This window comes from Cervus elaphus, chromosome 15, assembly GCF_910594005.1.
Source record: "Cervus elaphus chromosome 15, mCerEla1.1, whole genome shotgun sequence".
Lineage (NCBI taxonomy): Eukaryota > Metazoa > Chordata > Mammalia > Artiodactyla > Cervidae > Cervus > Cervus elaphus.
Genome location: NC_057829.1, coordinates 85434579 through 85457866, shown reverse-complemented (window position 1 = coordinate 85457866; position 23288 = coordinate 85434579). Strand labels below are relative to the sequence as shown.

General features: G+C 46.9%; 1 protein-coding gene and 1 pseudogene across 1 annotated transcript in view; one reads left to right on the top strand and one right to left on the bottom strand.

Moving 5' to 3' along the window:
* Positions 1-23288, bottom strand: part of GPR26 (G protein-coupled receptor 26) — a 103610-nt gene that overhangs the window by 36148 nt on the left and 44174 nt on the right. The gene's annotated exons all lie outside the window — the stretch shown is intronic.
* LOC122708561 lies at positions 13177-22434 on the top strand (annotated as a pseudogene).

The following is a 23288-nucleotide window of genomic DNA, read 5'->3' as shown; positions in this document are numbered from 1 at the left end:
TTAGGGAAAAGCTACTCTTTTCCTTGAAAAATAAGAGCATGTACACAGCTGTATTCCCCTTGTCACTGTTGCTTCTGGTATAGTCTTAACTGATTGTGTCCATTATAACTTTTAACCAAAGTAAGCAACTTCTTTTTTATCCAGCAAGCTGTGGGGTGGTTAATTGAGAACCTTGTCATTTTAGCAACTAGCAGAGCTTATGTATCAATATAACAACTTTCTGTAGCCACATACCTCCCTTAAAGAATCTCTAAAAGTAGCAAAACTGTTCATGTTCATTAATATAGCCCAATGAATATAAAAATAAGAAGCAGAGTTCTATCAATGCAAAACTGTGCTTAGTAATCATTTCAGCATTCATCTTGCTTAGAAATGATCTAGGCATCCAATGATTATCCTTTAGTTAATGCAATTTAGTGTCAGTCCCAGGGTTTAAATTACTTAAAGATCTTGGAAATTATCTTCATGCTGACATACTACAAAACACAATTGCTGTTGAAATATAGAGTTTGACAGAATAATGATTCAATTTAGTTGAATACCAACTTCACATTTTTCAGAGCCTGAAATATTAACTAGGGATAATGTTAGCATCTTTGATAAGTAGAAGAGAATAAGTCTAAGAAAAAACACCCTTCAGAATAAAAGTCCCCTATTATACATAGCATTAATCAATTAGAGAAGACATAGTATTCTTTATTAAGTCAAAATCATTAAATTAGTATCATTTGCCAAAGATTTACCTTTGTTGTATGGATTCCTAAAATGTTTCTAAGTTAACTTTAGCCAGCATATTAAAAAATTATAAGTTTAAGGTCCTTATTTTCTGATAACTGTATGAAATAATTTATGTAAGTGTTTATAAACCAGTCAGATCCTTGCTCCTTTCATTTCAGAGACTTTGTAATTTTACTTATTAGCAGCTTCTGAAGATAGGAAAACATCCCATACACATTTAAAGGTAAAGTCCTTTCTGAGCTACAGACATGGACATAGGTACCCATAGAAGGCTGACAGCTTCAACACTACCATCTTAGCCACTGTTCATAACAACACACAGGTTCAAATAGAAAATTGCTGTTGTCTGTCTTGAAAAGAAAGTGAAAGTGAAAGTCACTCAGTCATGTCTGACTCTTTGTGGACTATACAGATCATGGAATTCTCCAGGCCTGAACACTGGAGTAGGTAGTCTTTTTCTTCTCCAGGGGATCTTCCCAACCTAGGGATTGAACCCACATCTCCCACATTGCAGGTAGCTTCTTCACTAGCTGAGCCACCAGGGAAGCAGATGTACAATTCTTAATTGATTTGGGTTCAAAATATACAGATGACAAATGAAAGACTATAGGTGAGATCTTACTTCCAGCAGCCAGCAATGGTCTTTCTAAGTTTGGGGATACCCTCCAGCTTTAGGGCTTACTTTGCTTGTCTTTGCAGAGCCAGAATAGTGAGGACATTTTCTCCCCTGGGTATCGCCTCCCCAGTGTGTGGTAGGTGTGAGTGTGTAAGTCCTCCAACTGCCTGATCCTTGAGTTGAACGTATATTCTCCCCAGGAGTCCCAGAGGGGCTGGTCAAGCTCACTCTTGATGACACTTGGCTTATAACGTGTTTGCCCATGTAGAAATATAGCTGCAACCTAAAAGTTGAGAGTTATGTTTTATTCGGCAGAAATTTTTAGGACTTCAGCCCAGGAGACAGCATCTCAAGTGGCTCTGAGAGAATTCTTCCCAGGAGGCAAGGGGAGGAGCCAGGTTATATAGAAATCTTACAACAAAGGGCAGGTAGTCAGAACATCAAAAGATTATTGTTATTTAAAGAAAACCAGATATCCCAAGTTAAGGAATTTAGTGCTTTTCTGTGTATGGGAAGATGCAAGGGTCTGGGCTCACTGAAATAATTTCTTTCACACGCATCTCAGCTATCTGGGGCCAGTTTCCTGCGTTTACCTCGGTGCTCAGCAAAGGGGGTGGCTGCAGCCCAATGGCTGCTGGATCACAGGTATTGTTTTCCTTCCTGGTTTCCTTAGGTCTCAGAAATTCACATTTGGAGGGCCGTAATCAGGATGACTGTGACATCCTTGTTTACTGATATGGCAGGAATATTCCATTTCTCATGTCCTTGCTTAGAAACCTTCATTCTTAATCCAAGGTCTCCACACTCTTACCTCATTTTCCTGGACTCACTTCCTAATGAATCCCTTTCACAGAAATCCACGTTTCTGAAGCTGCTTCTGGAAAACCCAACTCAAGTGTTTGCTTAATATCTCCCTCATGTTTAGTAACTGAACCCTGAGTGTATTCAAAGGCCATTTTCTTTTTTCTTTAAAGGGCATTTTCAATGGTTAATAATATGGACAAGGAAAAGGCTACATTTCTAAATTGTCCTTGAGAGTAGGAGTGGTACCATGTTTGTAAGCTCTGGATAATGAGATGTAAATGAGAATTCCAGGACGTGCAATTAAAAGGAGGGCTTGCCTTTTTGTTTTTTTCTTCCTCTTTCTGTCAGCCTGGAACAGAGACATGAAGGCTGGCACTCTAGCAACCACCTTGGATACGGGCCTCAAAGACAGAAACCCAGCCCTGAGGATGGCAGAGCCTGGGGCCTGGGGATGCTGAAGTGCCACCGTGTCAGTCCCCAGCCGTCTTCCTCTGGACGTTTCCCACCTACCTCGTTTCAGCCTGCATTATCAGGGGGCTTTAGGTTATATGCAGCTGACCTTTATCCTAAGTGACGCAGGCTCAAGTTCAAGTCTCTCTGATGGGAAAGTTAGCATCTGCAACCCTTCAGCAACGCTGAACTCAGGAACATTTTTGCATATATTTTTCTAATTTAGTCTGCCTCGGGACTTCAGAAACCAAAAGCCAAAATGCTAAATGGTGACTAAAAAGAATAACTGTGTTGCTGGGGGTATTTTCGGCTCCTCTGTTCAGATGTTCCATTATGCACCAAGGTCCTTTGTGGACAACCTCACCGAATTGCTTGCTATTTTTAATGTTTCTCAAGCTGTCGCTGGGCACCACCCCCTAACTCAGCAGCCATTGTTAAGGACTCTGGAGTGTAAAAATGCTTCACTTCACTGACCTTGATGGAGCCGTGGATGCTACTGTGGTCACACATTTGAGTGGGAACTTTCAGCACGGTGAATCTGTATCAGTGACCTTGGATCATTTTGCCAGTGCAGAAAATACAAACATACTATTTCAAAACACTGCTTCACACCTTCTAGCTGATCAATAAATAAAGAATTTTCAAAATATTTCTTTTGGTTCACAGAAAGGAAGGCTTCCCCGGTGGCTCAGACAGTAAAGAATCCGCCTGCGGTGTGGGAGACTGGGGTTTGATGGCTGGGTCAGGAAGACCCCCTGGCAACAGGAATGGCTAACTACTCCAGGATTTTTGCCTGGGAAATCCCATGGACAGAGAAGCCCTGTGGGCTACAGTCCACTGGGTCACAAAGAATCGGACAGGACTGAGCGACTAACACTTTCAGTTTCAAGGGTCACCCTAGGGTGCTTGCTTGCTTGCTCAGTTACTTTAACAGAGATTAAATTATCTGTGTTCTCCTAAAACCCTAGTAAGAAATGTGTCCTGCTATAAAGGTCGGGTTTTGAGTCAGGTGGTAGGGGGCCATGAGAAACTGAATGCATTAAGGCGCAGCAGTCAGAGCACATGTAAACGCTGGATCTGACTCACAATCTGCAGCAGCCAGCCCAGGAAATCAGCCTGCTCTAAGTCAGATTTGCAGGAAGTCAGAATGCTATCTCTTGTAATAATTCAGGAAACCAAACAAAAACCCCTGTAAATGATCAACCCATAATGGCCAGGGCTTGATGAATCACTGACACCTTCCCTAATTTCTGTCCCTAGTTCTAAGTTGGAACTAACCAAGGACAGTCCAGTATGCTCCCGGCGTGGTCAGTCGCTAAGTCATGTCCGACGCTTTGCGATCCCACGGACTGTAGCCCACCAGGCTCCTCCATCTGTGGGATTTCGCAGGCAAGAATACTAGAGTGGGTTGCCATTTCCTCCTCCAGAAGATCTTCCCCACCCAGTGATCAAACCCACGTCTCCTGCATTGGCAGGAGGATTCTTTACCTCTGAGCCACCTGGGATGCCCCCTAACCAATCCCATACACTGCTTGCTTCTCTTTAGTTCACCTCCAGCCTCCCCAGGCCAACAGCCTCCCATGAGGGCACACCTGGAGTCTTCCCTGTTCCACTAGAAAGCTTTCTACTCCTCTGCCTGCCTCTGAATCTCTCCCAAAATGCAAATGGTGGTGGCTGCCTCCCTGCTAGAGCCATCTCTGAAAAAATAGCCCCTGCTAGTTCTCATGTAGGTGGTCTTCACTGATTGCACAGGAGAGAGCTTGGACATTGGAAGGAGAGAAAAGTGGATTTGATTTCAGACTCTCATTCGCTATCATATGACTCTGAGAAAGTCACTCGATCCTGCTCAGACTCAGTGTTCTCACCCACATAATGGGCCAGCAATGATGATCACACAGAGTCCCTTTAGTGATCCCAAAGGTGATGAAACAAGCATCCTGCCTGAGGCTCTCTCAGAAGGAACAGACTCGCAGGAAATGAGGGACCCTCAGCTTTATGGAAATCACTTCCTAAGAATCAGCTCTATCACCTTCAGGGTTTTCTTCTTTTTGAAGGCTTGTCATTATTGTTCAGTGTCTCAGTTGTGTCCAACTTCTCGCGACCCCATGGACTGCAGCACACCAGGCTTCTCTGTCCTTCACTGTCTTCCAGGGTTTATTACACTCATGTTCTTTGAGCCTGTGATGCTATCTAACCATCTCATCCTCTATCACCCGCTTCTCCTCCTGTCTTTAATCTTTCCCAGCATCACGGTCTTTTCCAAACAGCTCTTTGCATCAGGTGAATACAGGGTAAAAAAAAAAAAAAGTATTTACATGGCATTTGGTAGTTTACACAGGACTTGTACAGCCATTGTTTTAGTTGAACCTCTCAGCAATGCCCCGGGGGAAGTTGTTATTGCCTCTATTATGCAAATGATGGGAGCTTCCCCTGGGGTTCAACTGGTAAAGAATCCACCTGCAATGCAGAAGACACGGGAGGTGCCATTTAGGTCCCTGGGTCAGGAAGATCCTCTGGAGGAAGAAATAGCAACCTACTCCAGTATTCTTGCCTGGAGAATCCCCACGGGCTGAGGAGCCTGTCGGGCTATGGTTCATGGGTCACAAAGAGTCAGACTTGACTGAGCAACTATGCATGCACACAAACAAATGAGGCAAGGAGATCAGAGCACCTTAGGGTCGACTTGGTTGCTTGGCCAGCTAGTAAGGGCTGTGCAGGGGCCGTGGAAGGCTTCTACCCACCCCGAGCCATTTTACTACAAAGAGGCAACCCAAAGGTGTTTGCTTAGCTCATGGGAATGTTTGTCTAGGACTGAAAGCCTTCAATTCAATGGACATGAATTTGAGTAAACTCTGGGAGTTGGTGATGGACAGGGAGGCCTGGCGTGCTGCAGTCCATGGGGTCACAAATTTACCCCATGGTCGGACACAACTGAGCGACTGAACTGAACTGAACTGAACTGAACTGAAAGCCTTCAGAGAATGATATGTGGATTTGGAAGATGAACCAGCCCCACTGACAGACCAAGAGAAGAAGAAAAAGGGTAGGTCTCTCCAGGGAGAGGGGACAGTTTGTGCAACAGGCCAGACAGACACCGGTGTGTTGTATTTGAGGAGCTAGAAAAGGATCTGACCTGAGAGAGGGAAAGCAATTTGCAAGGAAGAGAAGCTGATGGTGGCAAAGAGGAGGCAAGGAGGATGGTACCAGGCCTCAGATGCTGGGCTGGGTTTTGAGCAGAGCCTTGGGGGTGCTCCAGGCCCGTGGGGAACTCAGCAGAGACCACACAGATGGTTCCAAGAAATGCAGGAGAGCAGGAACACTCTTCTTGCTGAGAAGTAATGGAAACATTTCAGAGAGTGGCTCCTTCAATTTACAAGTGTGTCGTGGGCTTTTGTTGATCTTCTGCTTCAACTCCCTTAAAAGGGAAAAAAAGAATGCATGTAGCCCATCTTGACTTTAGGAACATCTCAGAAGGAGACAGCGAAAGAAGGCGAAATAAATGGTACTGTGCTTAGACAGGACAGCAAGAAAACCTTGGGTCCTTAGTAGCACTGGGCTGGTTGCATAGAGATTTAGCTGCTGATATCAGATTGGCTCCTCCACAAAGATTAAACAGTATTTGCTTAGTAAACACAAAAACAAAAAATGCAAACAAACAAAAAACCTTTTTAAAAAAATAAATGGAGTGGAAAAACTCTTTAAGTATTAAGAAAGATAAAAATGTTTTTTTCTTTTCAATTAAGACATTGCAGGATAAGCTTTAGGATCTAATTGCAAACCTAATTTTGGTGAATCTGGTCCCTTTGTAAGCATTGCAAGCATCAGCTTCCCAGCGCTGTCCCATAAGACAGCAGTGAAATGGGAAGACTGGTGTGATTATTTCCATTATTCTGAGGGGGAAATGAAGCCTGGGAATGGTCAGGAACTTGCCTAAGCTCTTTTCAATTTATTGAGAAGCAGAAATTTTGAGGGAGTAGCATGTAGTAAAAGGATAGATAATTAAAAGGTTTGCAAGATGGGAACAGAAAAAGTCCACAGTGAGATATTTTGTCTAACTGTATGCCTTGGCTTGGGGCTCCATGAAAGTAAAGTCTAAGGCAAGAATTTGGGTGCAGGGAGTTTTTTAGGGGGGTGCTCCCAGGAAACAGAGGTGAAGGAGCTGGGTAAGTGACACAGAAAGGAGATGCCAAGGTAAGACTACTGTTGTTGGCGATGGCTGTTCATGCTCCCAGCATCTTTGAGAAGCAGGCAGATGCCGGCCGCTATCATCTATGAGAGCGACAGGAGGCTGGAGCTGGTGTGAGCCTGGTGGGCTCCTGGGTATCAGAGAAGGGCCTGAGTGTGAGACATAAGGCACAGAGCCTTGAGCGAGGCACTGCTAGCAGGAAGTAAGTGTGAAGCTCAGGTGACAGGTGAACGGACCTAAGGGCGCTGGTCACTGAATGCATCCCTGAGAGAAGCGCATGTGAGAGGTGGGACCAGGAAACTGACTTGGCCATGTGAGGATGAGGGGGGGAGATGCTCTGAACTGAGCACCGCCACGCCCTGCACTAGTGAAGACCCCGGTGATCTCTGCCCCCTCGTTTGTCTGATACGCTGCTGGTTACAAGGACTCCTAGACTGCTGGTTGTCTGTGAGTGGAAAGGATAGAATATAAATCGTTCTTTCATCCGCATGCAGCAGGCATTCAGGATGTAAGATACATAGTAATCCATCGGAGTATAGCAAGTGAACTGGAGCTGGGCTGCACATTTCTAGTCATCGACTCATTTGTTCAACAGATGGACTGGAGCCTACTGTTCCCCAAGCACTGTGCTGAGGCCCAGGGGTGCAGCAGGGGCGGAAACGTCCAAATCAGGTCTGGCTGCTCGCCACTCGAAAATCAAAGAGCGAGAGAGAGATGTTGGTAGAAAGGAAAGTTGCTTTTAATCCAAATGTCGGCAATCTGGGGAGACAGTGGATTTAGTGTCCCTCAGAAACCACCTCCGAAGATCCTGCTCAGTCACGATCGTTTTCAAAAGGAAACAGGGGGGTCACGTCAGTTAATCATGGAGATGGGGGTCAGAGTCATCACCGTCTCCCACTGTGTGCAGGCTTGTGGACAGGCTTGTTGACTTCTTGTGATTTCTCTTTCGAGGCCGTTTTGTTCACATAGTTTATTCTCAAGATTACTGAAGGGGAAGCTGGGGGAGAAATCTGGTCATCTGTTAACTACTTGGTCTTCATTTCTACTTCTTTGATCTATGGACGGAGCCAACAGGAGGCAAGGAACTGTGTGATGAACAGATTTGAAAGGTGGGCTTGGGCCAGAGATGAGTAGGACATGGGGGTAGTCGGTTTAAAGTCAGGGGCAGGACAAAGTGGGTGCCCCCCTGCAGAGAGCTCTTCTCGGCCAAAAGTTGCTTTCTGTCTTCATGGAAATGGTTCTTTCCAAGTGTTCTGCTGGGTGTCCTGGTGAGTGTGCTCTGGTTTGAAGACTATCCTTGAGCTCACAGGTACAGGAAGTCAGGTACGATAATTCCTTGTCAAATGGACTGAGGTGCTCAGCTACTGCACAGGTTAAAGCCATCCAGGAAGGACAAAGAGGTCTGCAGGATGTCAACATCTTCATCCAAATAAGTGAATTTCTAGAGGCAGATAGGAGGCCGGTAAATCTCAAGCCTTCCTAATGGATAAAGGGCTAGTCCTTGTCTGTTCAAGTATCTTTGCATCCCATAGATCATGTACCGTTTATACCTTAATACCCTTGTGAAGTCCAAAGAGTCAGACACAACTGAGTACACATCTCCAACCTACTCAGGGAAGATCCCCTGGAGGAGGAAATGGCAACCCACTCCAGTATTCTTGCCTGAAAAATCCCATGGACAGAGGAGTCTGGCGGGCTACAGTCCAGAGGGTCAGACACAACTGAGCACGCATCACACCCTTATGAAAAAGAAATGTACTTTCTGTGGGAAGGAAGTAGCAGTGCCCTGCAAAGAAATTATGTGTTTTCCTGGGGATGCGTCAATCTACTGAAAAATTAATGCTATCAGCTTACACATTTAAGTTACTGACTATCAATCATCCCACTCAGCATAAATGCCAGAGGCTGATTTACATTCTTGTTCCTGACATGAGCTCTGGATGTAACATTTATCAGGCAATAGAAAAATAACTGTAGGCGAGAGAAATGGGAAGTTCTTCTAGGGGTGTCCTTTAGTGGGCACCGCTTGACAGTTTCCAGCCTTCATGCCATGAGAAGTGGCCCTCCTGAACCCCAAAGCCCCTGGAGAGCTAGGTATTAGTGCAAGGCCAGGTCAGAGAGTCATTTCTACAAATTCTCATACATTCCTTGAAAGGTGAATCACTGCCCATTTTAGCAGGTTCCCAGACCAGGCAGTGGTTTGCGAGAGGAGGCACCGTCTTGCTCTTATCCAAGCTGAGACACAGGCACAGAGGCAACAAAAGGCAGCGCCAACCTAGGAATGCACCCCGCAAGCCCAGCCCCTGGGGACAACCCGCACCACTGAGCCACCTCCAGAAATGCAGCCATTCCACCGTCTGATTGGAGGCGGCCCCGCAGGGTCATCGGGGCTGCCTTTCCTGAAGACTTTCAGGAGACTGATTTGAATTAGGACTGCCCTGGTGGTCCAGTGGTTAAGACTTCACCTTCCAAGCCAGGGTGTGTGGGTTCGATCCCTGGTCAGGGAGCTGGGATCCCACGTGACTCACGGCCAAAAATAAAAAACAAAACATAAAACAGTAATAGTGTTGTAACAAACTCAATAAAGACTTGAAAAATGGTCCACGCCAATCTTTTTTCCCAAAAAAAGGACTTCCCAATCTCCGTCTTCTAATTGGACCCCTTTTTCAGGAAGAGTGTTATCTGAGCCAGCCTCAGACCCTCTCCTGACAGGCTGGGGTTAATCGGCCCCATGCAGGCCTACCTTCTCAAGCCCAAGCGTGTGGCCCATGCAGGGGGGAGGAGGGTGGAGGAGACAAGACTAGAGAGAGGCTGGGGAGACTCTCAAGAGACTAAGAGGTTCAGGGGGAGGCAGGGCCTTGCTAGAACAGCCGCCACCCTTCTGCTGCCAGCGCCAAGGCTGCGGTCACTCTGCATGGGATCCGTGTGCCCTAACTGGCTGGCTTCCCAGATCAGGGCTGGTGTTTCATGAGGGGAGGTGCCATCTTGATTTCCTGAGATGCAGGACAGGGCAGCAGCTAAATATGCCAGGCTAGGAACAGGACACATGCAGCGCACATGCCCAGTCCAGAATTACCAGCCATCCCACTAATTGAAGAGAAATGAAAGAGCCTCTTGATGAGGGTGAAAGAGGAGAGTGAAAAAGAAGGCTTAAAACTCAACATTCAAAAAATTAAGATCATGGCATCCGGTCCGTCCCATCACTTCATGGCAAATAGATGGGCAAAATGTAGAAGTAGTGGCAGATTTTATTTTCTTGGGCTCCAAAATCACTGCGGACACTGACTGCAGACTTGAAATTAAAAGATGCTTGCTCCTTGGAAGAAGAGCTGTGACAAACTTAGAGTATTAAAAAACAGAAGCATAACTTTGCCAACAAAAAGCTATGGTTTTTCTAGTAATCATGTACAGATGTGAGATGGGGCCACAAAGAAGGCTGAGAGTTAAAGAATTGATGCTTTTGAACTGTGGTGTTGGAGAAGACTCTTGAGAGTCCCTTGGACTGCAAGGAGATCCAACCAGTCTATCCTAAAGGAAATCAGTCCTGAATATTCATTGGAAGGACTGATGCTGAGGCTGAAGCTCCAATACTTTGGCCACCTGATGCAAAGAGCTAGATCACTGGAAAAGTTACTGATGCTGGGGAAGATTGAAGGCAGGAGGAAAAGGGGATGACAGAGAATGAGATGGTTGGATGGCATCACCGACTCAATGGACGTGAATTTGAGCAAACTCTGGGAGATGGTGAAGGACAGGGAAGCCTGGCGTGCTGCAGTCTATGGGGTCTCAAAGAGTTGGACACGACTGAGCGACTGAACAACACCACCACTAAGACGTGGCCCAGAGCTACCAGCTTGGCTAGATTTTTAAGAAAAGTCCAAAATTGAGATTTTACGGGACTTACATGTTGGTCACTAGTTTAAATAAAAATAATGGCTGGGGTTTGTGGGGATGAGTTTATGACTTCTGATTTGACTCAGCTATGTTAAATTTTTGTTTCTTTTCCTTTCCTCCTCCCCATCCCAACCCCAAAAAACTAGTGCATAGAACCTAGGCCTCTAAGATCCTATCAGTAACTCTAGAAAACAAGAGGCATCTTTGTTTGAACTTTATAGAGTCAGATTCAATCTTTTCAAAGCATTTAACTCAGTTACAGCCTAAGCCAGTCCCCAAAACACTGTCAGTGGGAAATATGATCTCTAAGAGGAGGTGAGGTTACCAAGATCACTTTTAAGGTGATTTGTATTAACCTTTTGGGGGAACAAGTAACATTGCCTTCAAGCGATTCAAATAAAGGCACTTTTGTCTTCTAAAGTTGTTTATAACCCCCACTGTCTACCAATCCACTAAAGGAAAAGCTGTGTGTATATATATACATATATATATGTGTGTACATATATATCGCTTTTCTGTCCTAAAAAAGCTCAATAAAATGCTTTTGCTGCTTAGTCACTTCAGTTGTGTCTCTTTACGACCCCATGGACTGCAGCCTGCCAGGCTCCTCTGTCCATGGGATTCTCTAGGCAAGAGTACTGGAATGGGTAGCCCTGCCCTCATCCAGGGGATCTTCCCCAGTCAGGGACTGAACCTGGGTCTCCTGCATTGCAGGTGGATTCTTTACTGCTGAGCCATACCAGGGAAGCCCCAGTAAGATGCTACATGTTGCTTTCGCGTGATTCTTCTCTCCTGGCAAGCATACAGGAAGGATAAGCGGTCCTCTGGGGTCAGGAGATTAGGTGAGAGGCTTCTCCCAGAGTCGGGGTTCCTGGCACCAAAAATGACTCTGAGGGAAAAGGACCAAGAGAGGAATGGCTCCCCAAAATGGGCTGACAAAGGAAAAGGACTTGGGATATTGGGGGTTGAGGTGAGGTGCAGACGGGGGAAGGGAAGTAGCATTAGTTATGGGGATGGAGAAGAGGAGAGAACTATTAGCTGGCAGTGGTCTGAGTGTAAGTGGAGGTCCAGTGGAGGAAAAGGATTTGATTTGTTCCTTGACTTTGCTTCTCAAGGGTATCTCCATTTGAAGGGGGTGCATAGGGCCATCCCCATGAGAGACGTTAGGGCTCTTTCAATGACCTGTGATAGAAGAGCAATTGAAATGGGCTTAAGATGCAAAGGAATGCCTTAACCAATGCAACTGAAACTCAAGGAGTGAGTGGGACATCACGTATAGCTGGATCTGGGTGCAGATCATGAGGAACCAATCTTCATATGTTGTCTCTGATTTTCTTTGAAGTTGCTTCATGGGGGGAGGGTTCTCAACATGTTTTATCAGAGATGAGCCTTAGCAATGCTAGACCTTCATTTGGCCAGATTAACACCAAGAGAGGAGAGATCCTTTCCCTAGTAACTCCAAGAAAGCATTTGGATTGCCCACAATTCTTCAAATTTGACCTGTGTCGAGGAAAAACACATTGTTTTCCTTTACCTTCCTACTACATACTTCTGACACCAGATGTGGGTTTTTTTCCCCATGCCAATCAATTCTGACACCAGCTAGATGTCCTACTCAGTTCAGACACTATCTACTTGGAGCTAAGGGCTCAGTCCCACAAAACTACCCCCGTTTCAGAGGCCACTCACAGATCCCAGGTTATCATCTGTATTTCTGATGGACTGGTTACAAATTGGGGTTCCCACAGTCTCCTCCTTGGATTTGACAATTTGCTAGCATAGCTCACAGGACTCAAGGAACCATTCAGTTACACTCACCAGTTTGTTACATTATAAACCACCTGATAAGGGATACAGATGAACAGAGGGGTGAAGAGATACATAAGGAGAGGTCTGGAAGTGTTCCCAGCACATGAATTCTGGTCCCTGTGGAGTTGGCATGCCCTACCCTCCCGGTACATGGATGTGCTCACTGGCCAGAAGCTCTCTAGGATTTCCATGGAGGCTTCCTCAAGTAGGCATGATCAATCATTAACTTCATTCCCAGTCCCTCTCCCCTCTGTGGAGGTTTGGGGCTGAAAGTCCTAAGTTTATAATCATAGTTTCTTGTTTCTGGTGACCAACTCCATCCAGAAGCCCACCCAGAGATGCCTCGTAAAAAATGAAAGATATTTCTATCACCTGGGAAATCCCAAGGGATTTAAGAACTCTGTGTCAGGAACCAGGCTCCAAGATCAAATATTAGCAGGCACCGAGAGCAGACACATGTATAAATATAAATATAAAAGCTTACAGGGGCATGCCCAAGTTGGACCCAGTGTCTTTGGCACAGGGGATGCAGTGCTCCAGGTGGCCAGGCCTAGGTCACACATCCACCACCTCCAGGGCCAGGGGAGGGGATCACACTCATCCTAAGAACATGGTTAGAGAACTGGGGGAGAGCGTGGTTCTACAAAGGGAAACTGAGTCCTGTTCCCAGAAAAAGAGGATGGCTGGCCTGCAGAAGCAGCCTATGGGCCCCGTGAAGACTGGGATCCTTGCAGCTTTGTTGACCGCTGTGTCCCTGGTGGAAGGTATGTCCACTCTGTTTACCCTGAGCTTGTCTGGGAGAGGAACACCGTGACCTGGTCTTGGCTGCATCAGGTTCTTATAGGTGATGTTGACGAAACTGTCTTTTATCATTGAGCCTCTGTGTTCCCTTCAGGCACTAAGATTGTCTTTGAGTCTGATTCCTGAGATTGCACACAAAGAAACGTGTCTCCCTTCCCGAAGCGTGTACACCATGCCTGTGCTGTGTGGGGGTGGGTGGGGGAATGCATGTATAAGCCCCCAAGTTAATTACACTCTGAATTAGAATAGCCCCCATGTTGGTGTTACAGGAACAGCGTCTGTGGGCAGGCATCCCAGGCCTACTCTTCTCTCTTCTAGCCCCACTGTGATCCTGGGAAGGCCCCTTCCCCTTTGACATTTAAGGTCCCTGAAGGACATGCCATTTCAGGGAGAAGAGGGCAGCAGGGTCTTGGGGAAAACTGGATGAGGAAGGAACAGGCTCAGATGACACATTTCCTTGGTTTTGGTCTTGCTTCCGCTTCAACTCACAGTGACACCTTGTTAGCTTATATTTTCCAAATCCTCTCAATCTATTGATGAGCTTTTGCATGGCCCGTGGAGTGTCTTTCCTGACTATCTGAGGCAATCAGAGGAAGAGAAGAATGCTTGAACCTGTAATAGTACCTTTCTGCCATCAAAACTCAGGCTGTGGGTCTGCTTTTTTAATGAGGAATTTTTCTGTAAACTGTACTTTGCAATGTCAAGATGGTTCTGACTGTGGATCAGGGTACAGGATAGCCTGAACGAGGACATCATTTGAGGGTCTTGGGAAGGATAAAAGCACAGTCCTGAGAGGCACCATAGGTCATCCTGTCTTCTCCACCCTCCTGCTTTCTCATCTCCTGACCCTGAACCTGACCAAGGGTAAATTCACTTTTAGAAACCAGGGACACGACTTTGCATCATCTCCATGGAAATGTCTTGGCAGTGTTGAAAAATTCCTGGAGTCAGATATCCTAGAGCGGGGAGATGTGTCTTTACTTGTGCTTTAGAACCAGCTGATCCACAGGTGAGCTCGAGGCTGAGGTGGTATGGGATGATCAACAAACAGTACGGGTGCCATATTAGTTTTCAGCCAAAAGCTACAGTCCAGGAAGACTGGAGAAAGGATACTGGCTGGGCCAGAGTTCCCTGGGGCAAATGGACATAACTTGGGGTCCCCAAGCAGGATAGGCTGTTGCTGAGTATCCCCCAAAGACACCCACTCCTTGCATGCCCTGGGCTGGACCTAAATGCCTGCAGGAGAGCCTGCCCATAGCTAGAGCTCCTCACCACACACTCCACTGTCCCACTCCAGTGGTTCAGGTACATGCAGTCCAACCAGGGAACTAGGGACTCTTCACTGTGCCCCCAAGTTCCTGCTTCCCTTTTCCTATAGAAATCTCTCTACTAACAGTCAACATCAACACCATCTTGGATGTTCTAGCTCAGTAAAGAGCCTCTTGATGAAGGTGAAAGAGACTTTATTTTCTTGGGCTCCAAAACCACTGGGGATGGTGACTGCAGTCAAGAAATTAAAAGACGCTTGCTCCTTGGAAGAAAAGCTATGACCAACCAACCTAGACAATGCCGAAGAAATGATGCTTTCAAAATGTGATGCTGGAGAAGACTCTTGACAGTCCCTTGGACTGCAAGGAGATGAAACCAGTAAATCTGAAAGGAAATCAACCCTGAATATTCATTTGAAGAACTGATGCTGAAATTGAAGCTCCAATACTTTGGCCATCTGATGTGAAGAGCCGACTCATTGAAAAAGACCCTGATGCTGGGAAAGATTGAAGGCAGGAGGAGAAGGGGACGACAGAGGATGAGATGGTTGGATGGCATCACTGACTTGATGGACATGAGTTTGAGCAAACTCCGGGAGATGGTAATGGACAGGGAAGCCTGGCGTGCTGCAGTCTGTGGGGTCACAAAGAGTCGGACACGACTGAGAGACTGAACACCTGGCACCTTGCTTGCCTCACCCTTGCCCCAGCCCTGGGGGGTAAAAAAGAGCCCTCAGGTGAGTACCGCCCAGACATCACCACGTGGTACAGAAGTACCTCCCTGATGATCCCAGCAGAGCCACAAAATCCTGAGAGATAATAATTGTTGATTTAAGCCACAAAGTTTTGGGGTGGCTTGTTATATAGTGATAAACAACCCGAACAGGTGTCTAGCAGTTCCAAACCTACATCCTTACAGGACTGACTCAGGCCAAGTGTCCATCCATGAACTGGTAGGATCGTAGTCAAGGAAGGTGCTGGCCAACCCGATCTGGGTCACACATCCAGCCCTGGAACTGGGAGGCAGTCAGCTCTGCCTGTCAACCCAGACAGAGGGCAGGGAAGTGCCTTTTCCAAGGAAGACTAAAGTGTGGTTACCAGAAAAAGGGCAATGGTGCGGGGCAGAGCGGATCCAAGCAATAGTCAGCTACAACTGGATGTCCGGAGACCCCAGCAGAGGGAGGGGACCACTGGACTGGGAACCCTGAGGGTGTTTATGTAACCATAGCGACGTCTATCCTTGTGTGGATTACAGGAGATAATTTTAGGTAAATCATTACATCCAGTGCCTGACACAGAGTAAGTGCTCAACTATGGATGGCTATTATTATTTTATTTCTGTTAGTGCTATTGAACAGTATCTATATCATATGAATTGATATTTCTGTCTCTGAAGACACCAGCCTGAATTTGGTCCTAGCACAGATTATATTCATGCAGAAGTGCATTTGGCTCTATTTGAAGGACTGTCTCTGTTCTATGCAGCCCAGTATTTAGAGGCAGAGAAGTGTAGTGCTTGTTTATTTGAAAGGTTGTCATCTTATTAACTCTTAGCCGCAGGGCCTGGACTCTGCTGTAGCTCCTTATTTAGGAGACAAATAACTCAGCCTGGCCTAGTCCTGTCTAGTTTCAAGGTTTCCATGGAGACGGCGGTCCAGACAGAGGTAGCTTCGGAAGACTCAGCACCTTCCCATGCAATCAGGAGACTGGCAGTTCTTGTTCTTATGCATCTTCTGTGTTGAGGGATGCATGTGTGTGTGTGAATACAAATGCTTGTATGTTAGAGACATGTCCACAAGTGCACAAGTGATTGCCTCTTGAGAGACACATGCACTCCTGGAAATCACAATGAAAAGTCACCATGTGTGCCGTGGATGATGTAGGAGAAATCTCCAGGAGAGTGGACCACAAATCCTCCTATTAATGGGGTTCCACTGCCAAAGGCTGGCTGGGTTACTGAGTAGCTGGCATTTCTTAATCTTTAAGGTCAAAGTTTCAGTTATGTGGATGCAGACAACTTGGACAAGCACTTGGTCTTCCAGAGGCAAAGGCAAGAGCTGTGACTTTGGTCTCCTGGAACCTGGATGCATGCACCTGGAGCAGAGATGAGAGTGTGTGTCTCTGGGACACCCGCTCCATCTCAGAGTCTGTGTCTCCTTCACTGCAGTCTCTTTACTGAGCACCTATTGCTCTCTGGCCACTGATCCACATGCTGCTCAGTAAATGCAACTTTGTCCCTCCACAAGCTCACAGTCTACACCGGGAGGCTGACAACAAGCCAGGAATCAGAGCGAACAAGCCGCAAAGGGCTACAGAGCCAGAGAATAGAGCCGCCTCCCTGCCCGGGGGCCGGGAAAGTCTGGCGCATTTTGAAGAGACCTGTCGAACTCCCTATTTTGCTTCAAATACGCAGGAAATGGGGCATGCGACTTTTCATAGGACTTACCCCTCCTCAGAGTTGCTGACCACACAGTCCCCCATCCTGGCCTGGCCTCTCTCTTCCCTGCTGTGGTTTAGCAACTGAAGCCCATCATGTCCCCAACTTCTTTCCCCAACCTAGACTGGGGCTGTTTCCTGATACTTGTAGCCCCTAAAACTCTGTTAATGTAGGAGGGGATTTGTGATCCGGTTCCTGAGTGAGGTGGACTTGTCAGCTGGAGAAATGGGAAGAGCTCTTCAAAGAGAGGAAGGGGAGTATGCAGGGGATGGGGAGGGATGGGATGGCAGGATCAGGCCAGAGCAGGCTTGGCAAGGTTGGCCCCAGGGGGCTGGGGATGTGGCTTAGAGCTGGACCGTGGAGGCTTTTTATGTGCAGCCACATAAAAAGCATTCACCCAGTATCTGCTAAGGCAGTGGATGTGAATCATCTTTGAGTGATTTTAAAAGTCCCCACCAATATCCATGCATTGTTATTGGATCACACACTCATCATTGAGATTGGGGGCTGTAGGGGGCAGGACTCAGATCTTAGACCCCTTCCCTTCTCCAATTCTGCTCATCTCACACCATCAATGACTCCAAAATTGGTGTCTATGTCCAGACCACTCCCCTGAACTCAGACCGTCTACTCCTCTGTCTATGGGACATCCCCACTTAGGAGTGACCTAGGCATCTCAGACTCAGCCAGCCGAGCCCCTGACCTTGCCTCACCCCCTGCCTCTCCTACATCTTTCCCCACACCAGGTCAGTGGAGAGTCTGTCCTTCTGGTTTCTCTGGCTAAAAGTCCTGGAGTCATCCAACCTGATTCCCTCTTTTTCTCTCACCCCCAGACCACCCCCAAGTTCACCTCCTTGGTGCTTCTTTTCCAAACAATTCCAGATCTGATGGACAAATATCACTTCATGTCTAGCCGTATCTGCTATAGACCATGCTCGCTACTTCTGCCCCACCTCCATCTATTTCTCAATCCAAACAGCCAGAGTGATCCTTTTCAAACCCAAGTCACACCACATGATTCTTCTTCCACAAGGCCCTCAGTGGCTTCCTCTTTGCATATATGGAGTAAAGGTCAATATCCTAACCAGGACCCACAGCAGCTGCTAACACCAGCAGCTGGAGGTGACAACATACACTTTGGTCCTAGGATAGTGGTTCCCAAGCCTGACCAGGCCCCAGGATCACCTGGAGTGATCATTCCAAACATGACTCTGGGGACCAGTCCCAAACCTGCATATCCATGAGCAGTTCCTCAGTGGGGATGTTCTGCTGGTATCAGGGCCAGTACTAGAGTTAGGCACCTAGGGTGTACATTTGCAGGAAACATTCACTTTGAAGTGTTAATGCAAAACTGTCGTGGATTTGAAAACGAGCACCTCCTTAAATTCCTGTGGCCTCCAGCACTTCACTAGCCTCACCCTCGCCCCAGCCCTGGGTGGTAAGCTTCCTGTTTTTATTTATCTGCGTGCATGCATGCTAAATTGCTTCAGTTGTGTCTGACTGCAATCCTAAGGACCACAGCCCGCCAGACTCCTCTGTCCACGGGATTCTCCAGGCAAGAATACTAGAGTGGGCTGTTATACCCTCCTCCAGGGGATCTTACTGACCCAGGGATCAAACCTGCATCTCTTATGTCTCCTGCAGTTTAGAGGAGAAAAGAAGCAGATTCTTTACCACTTGTGCCACCTGAATCCCAGAGATGCCCTTGCAGCTTCCTGGGCCCTCCATCCTGACCTGAAACAAGTACTCAAAGTGCAGACCAGGTTGAGTGCCAGAACCCTGCAGTCGGGTTCACTTTGGGTCAGCCACATTCTGTTGGGAGGAAGAGGATCGCTCAGAGGTGGCTGAGTGGGTGTTTCAGGGGACCTCACTATCCTTGTGATGGTAGAGGTTAGACCCTAAATTTTCATCCGCTCATGTTGCTGACAGGTTGACAGGAGAAGAAAGGCGGGAAAAACCAGCCAGCTCAGAGGACCTATGTAGTCTTGTTAAATACACCGGAAGAGCAGAGTGTGGGAGTGATCAGCTCCCGACGGTTTGTGGTTGTAAAGGGGCCTGCTTGCTAACATGCCCAGAGAAGTCACTCTGCGGCTACTCTGCAGGATAAATAAGATGGTTCCTTGTATCTTACAGGCTATGTGGGGTGGAGGTGGGGAGTGGGGTTGGAATCCTGAAGGAGATGAAAAACATAGTCTGAAAAATTGAATTTCAGCTTCTTTTGGTTTTTCACATCTTATTTGAGGGACCTTATTGGTGCTAGTGGTAAAGAATCCGCCTGCCAATGCAGGAGACACAAGAGATGTGGGTTGGATCCCTAGGTTAGGAAGATCCCGTGGAGCAGGAAATGGCAACCCATGCTGGTATTCTTGCCTGGAAAATTCCATGGACAGAGGAGACTGGCGGGCTACAGTCTATGGAGCCACAAAGAGTCAGACACAACTGAGCGACTGAACACACACACACATACACACACACCAGGAGGACCCTCACGCCCTTCCATTTTCCAGTATTTTATTAAACAAATGCTACAATTCATCAGAAGTCTGCCTGGAGCAGGAGGCCGGCAGTTTTCATGATTTAGGAGGTGAAATGGTTTGTCTTCATCAGCCAGATATTTAATTAAACACTAACCTAGGTGTTGCTGGGAAGTGGATGCGGTTCACATCTATCCTCAGACGACTGCAGATAAAGGAGATAATTGCCCTCAATAAGGGCAAAGGTTGCTCATCCAATCAGCCGGAGGCTTGAAGAACAAACACTGAGGTTTCCCGAAGAGGAAGAAATTCCATCTCAGGACTGTGACTCCTCCTGCCTGCGTTTCTGGCCTGCCAGCCCTGTGAAGCTCAAACTTGCTAGCCCCCGTGATCACATGCTCTAACTTCTTAAAATAAATCTCTTCATACACTTGGTTTTATTTCCTCGGAGAACCCTGGCTGATACTGGATGCCTTTACATTCTTTTTTTTTTTTTGCTTTAAATAGTTGAAAGGCAAGAATCTGAAAGCCAAGTGACTTCAGCACAGCACACGCATGCACCTTACATGCTATGAGGTTGGAAAAAGAAGCCTGTGGGCCAGAGAGGAGCTGGAAAGCAGGGACACTAGTCTTTATTATTTTTTTAGCTTTATTTAATGTGCAGAGGGTCGCAGCCGCTTCAACTGTCGAGGCCCTGCTCTCAGCTCTGTCTTCTGTTCTCTGACCTCCACCTCATCCTGCTCCTCAGATGGTACCTGGCCCAGTCTCTGCAGACTCCTCATTCCTCCGACCTGGATTATTGAGATGGCTTCATCCTACTCATCTTTTTTTTTTTTTTTGCCACATTGTCTTTCTCTAAACTTCTCCACTCCCTGGTTTAGGCTCCCGTGGTCTTTTCTCTGCATCTTCTCTCTGTTTGCTTCCACCTGCCCCAGAAACATCCACTGACATCCACTGAACACCCATTTGCTGGGTGGGTGACCTTGTCACTCAAATAGTTTGAACCACCTCCTAAATCGTGATGCTTCTGAAGCCTTGTCTCTATCCTAGAACCCTCCCCACTTCTTCAAAAGAGCATCCAACCAACTGCACACTGGACTTGTCCACTCAAGTCCCCTCTGAATCTCAGACTTGGCATATTTACGGTAGACCCATCATTCCCACCCCTGTGCTCTTCATCACGGTTGGCAGAGTTTCCATCCAGAGCTGGCACCTCCCCTAACAAGTCAGTCATTCTTGTTCACACCCAATTTCCTTAAGAGCAATGTAAATGCTTTGACTTTATTGAAGTGATGTAGTTAAGAGTCCTCTGAGACACGATCATTATTCTTGGTACATGATTTCTGTAATGGGATAAGTGGCTGTCTCTGCCCCTAGATAACACCTGAAAGAAGTAATATGTGCACCTGTGTTTTTAATCAAACTGAAAAATAATAACCAGGGGCAGTCTAGAGGCACAGTAAACGTGTTAGCGGTGCTTCTGGTAAGTTCATGGTGGCGGGCAGCTGGATTGCATCTACGTGAGTGAATGACAGGGCAAGATGAATGGAGATGGACTCCTCCGGAAGTGCAGCGATTCAGAATCTGTCTGCCAGTGCAGGGGACACAGGTTCAGTCCCTAGTCTGGGAAGATTCCACATGCTCTGGGGTAACTGAGGCCGTACGCCACAACTACTAAGCACAAGCTCTAGAGCCTGTGCTTCACGACAGGAGAAGGCACCGCAATGAGAAGCCTGGGCACCACAACAAAGAGTAGCCTCCTGCTCGCCGCAACTTGAGAAAGTCCACGCAATCCCGGAAGACCCAGCACAGCCAAAAATGAATGAATGAATGAAAAAGACCAGTGGAGAACAGAACTCAGAGGGGCTTCAGGCCTTCACATGCTTCACATGGCCTTTGTCCTAAGTACAGTGGGAAACCATTGGAACGTTCTGGAAAGGTTGTGAGATGATCAGACTGAAGTTTTGGACAATCTGAGCTCCACATGGGACAGGTGTGGATGTGGCCAGAATGAAGCCCAGACTCCAGGCTCTGATTCAGTTGGTCTTGGTAGGTGGGAGGCATCAAGGAGATGTAAAATTCCTCATATGATGCCAGTTTGGAGCAAGGCTTCTCGGGGTGAAACCGCAGAAGTGTGACCCCGCCCCCAACCCCCAGCCTAAGACTGCATCCCCAGAGTTTCTCACTCCCTCGCCAGTCCAGGCCCAGCCTCCAGCGCCAGTTTACGGCTCCAGCAGATTCTGCTCCAGGACGTTGAAAGAGGCCCTTCAGCTACCCTGGGTCTACAGAGGGAAGGGTCACTGTGTGGATGGCCTTTTATAACTGCGACCTGGATGGTTTTGCTTTTAGTTTATTTCAACTTCAGTGAAGTGACTCAGCCACTTAAGAATGGGTTTATCAAGGTGTCTGGCTCCCAAGGATCACTCTGCACCAGCCCCCACCCCCCACACCAAATTCTATCCCTGCTTAACTCGAGGTCCAAGTTGAATATTAGAATGACAATTCAAAGCAAACAAAGTCAATTATGTCATAAATAACCACATTGAAGATCCAGAAGAAAGATGATGTGAAATTCTCTTCATTGGGTACAATTTTTAATGAAAGTGATCAGGCGTTGAGAGACCTGGGTTATCAGAAGCATGCCTTCAGTAAGCTTCTGAGTAAGGGCTTGGCTATTGCAGACATGTGCCACACACGAGGAACACAGCGTGTAAAGACAAGTCTGACTCAATGGATGTGTGAGCGGCTGGTGGTGTTATTTGTTTCTACAATGAAGTCTGTATGCCTGGCTCTGGGCCATCCATAGCCTCCTAGACCACATGCCAGCCCAGCTTCTTTGGGAAGTTTTTCTTGTGAACAGCAATTTGGATGAAGAACTAGATGAATATGTTCAAAACTAACTCCCTGGAAAAACTGAAGTAATAAATACAAAGCATGGGGGATTGATCCGAGGATGAAAGGGTCAGAGCAACTGTGATGTGACTGAGTCCTTGCTGTCTGTCATCCAGGAGGACTGGGTGCCTGGTGACCAACACCATCAGTGTTGACCCTCACCTCATTTCAATCCCCTGTGTTGTGGGGAGGGTTCAACTGGGGGCTGCCCGTCAGATGGGATCTTATTCCCTTTTCCAAGCTCGGGGAATCAGCGGGAGCTACTTTACCAATGAAATCACCTACAGTTGCTGGAGAATTGTTTTCCTTGAACAGAAACTATTTCATTGAACTGGACAGTGAAAACGGAACAAATATCTGGGAAGGAGAAAATTTAGAAATACCATGCTGGATTTGGATGGTGGAGATCAACTCTTCTTCATCCCTCGCTCGAAAGTTGGACACATGTTTGGAAAAAGGCAACCATACAGTTCTCCTGAAGGTCAGGATATCGTGACATGCATGAGGAGACTGGCTCATGTTTAGCTGGATGAATATGAGAAGTAGTACTTTTCCATAAGACCTGACCTGGGGTCCAAAAGCTTTGGAAATATCAACAAGCATGTTGAATTGGGGAGGAAGTTGGGTTGTAAATCACTTCAATGATATTTGGATAATGTTTACCAAGAGATGCATATATCTGAGCCCCATGCCAAACCCTTGCAACCCAATTTTATCAATAGAAGGCTGAAACCGCTCAAAGCTATTCAATGAGAAAGGCTCTATCACCTCCAGATCAGTAAGTGTCTGGTGACCCAGGGCTGCGTAAGTCAGGAGGGAGGCCTAGGAGTGCTTAAGGGGTGTGGCTATGGTGACCCAAGTCTGATCTGAATTTATAATGAAGAGCATGGATTGGTTTTAAATAATCTCCCTTGCCTGG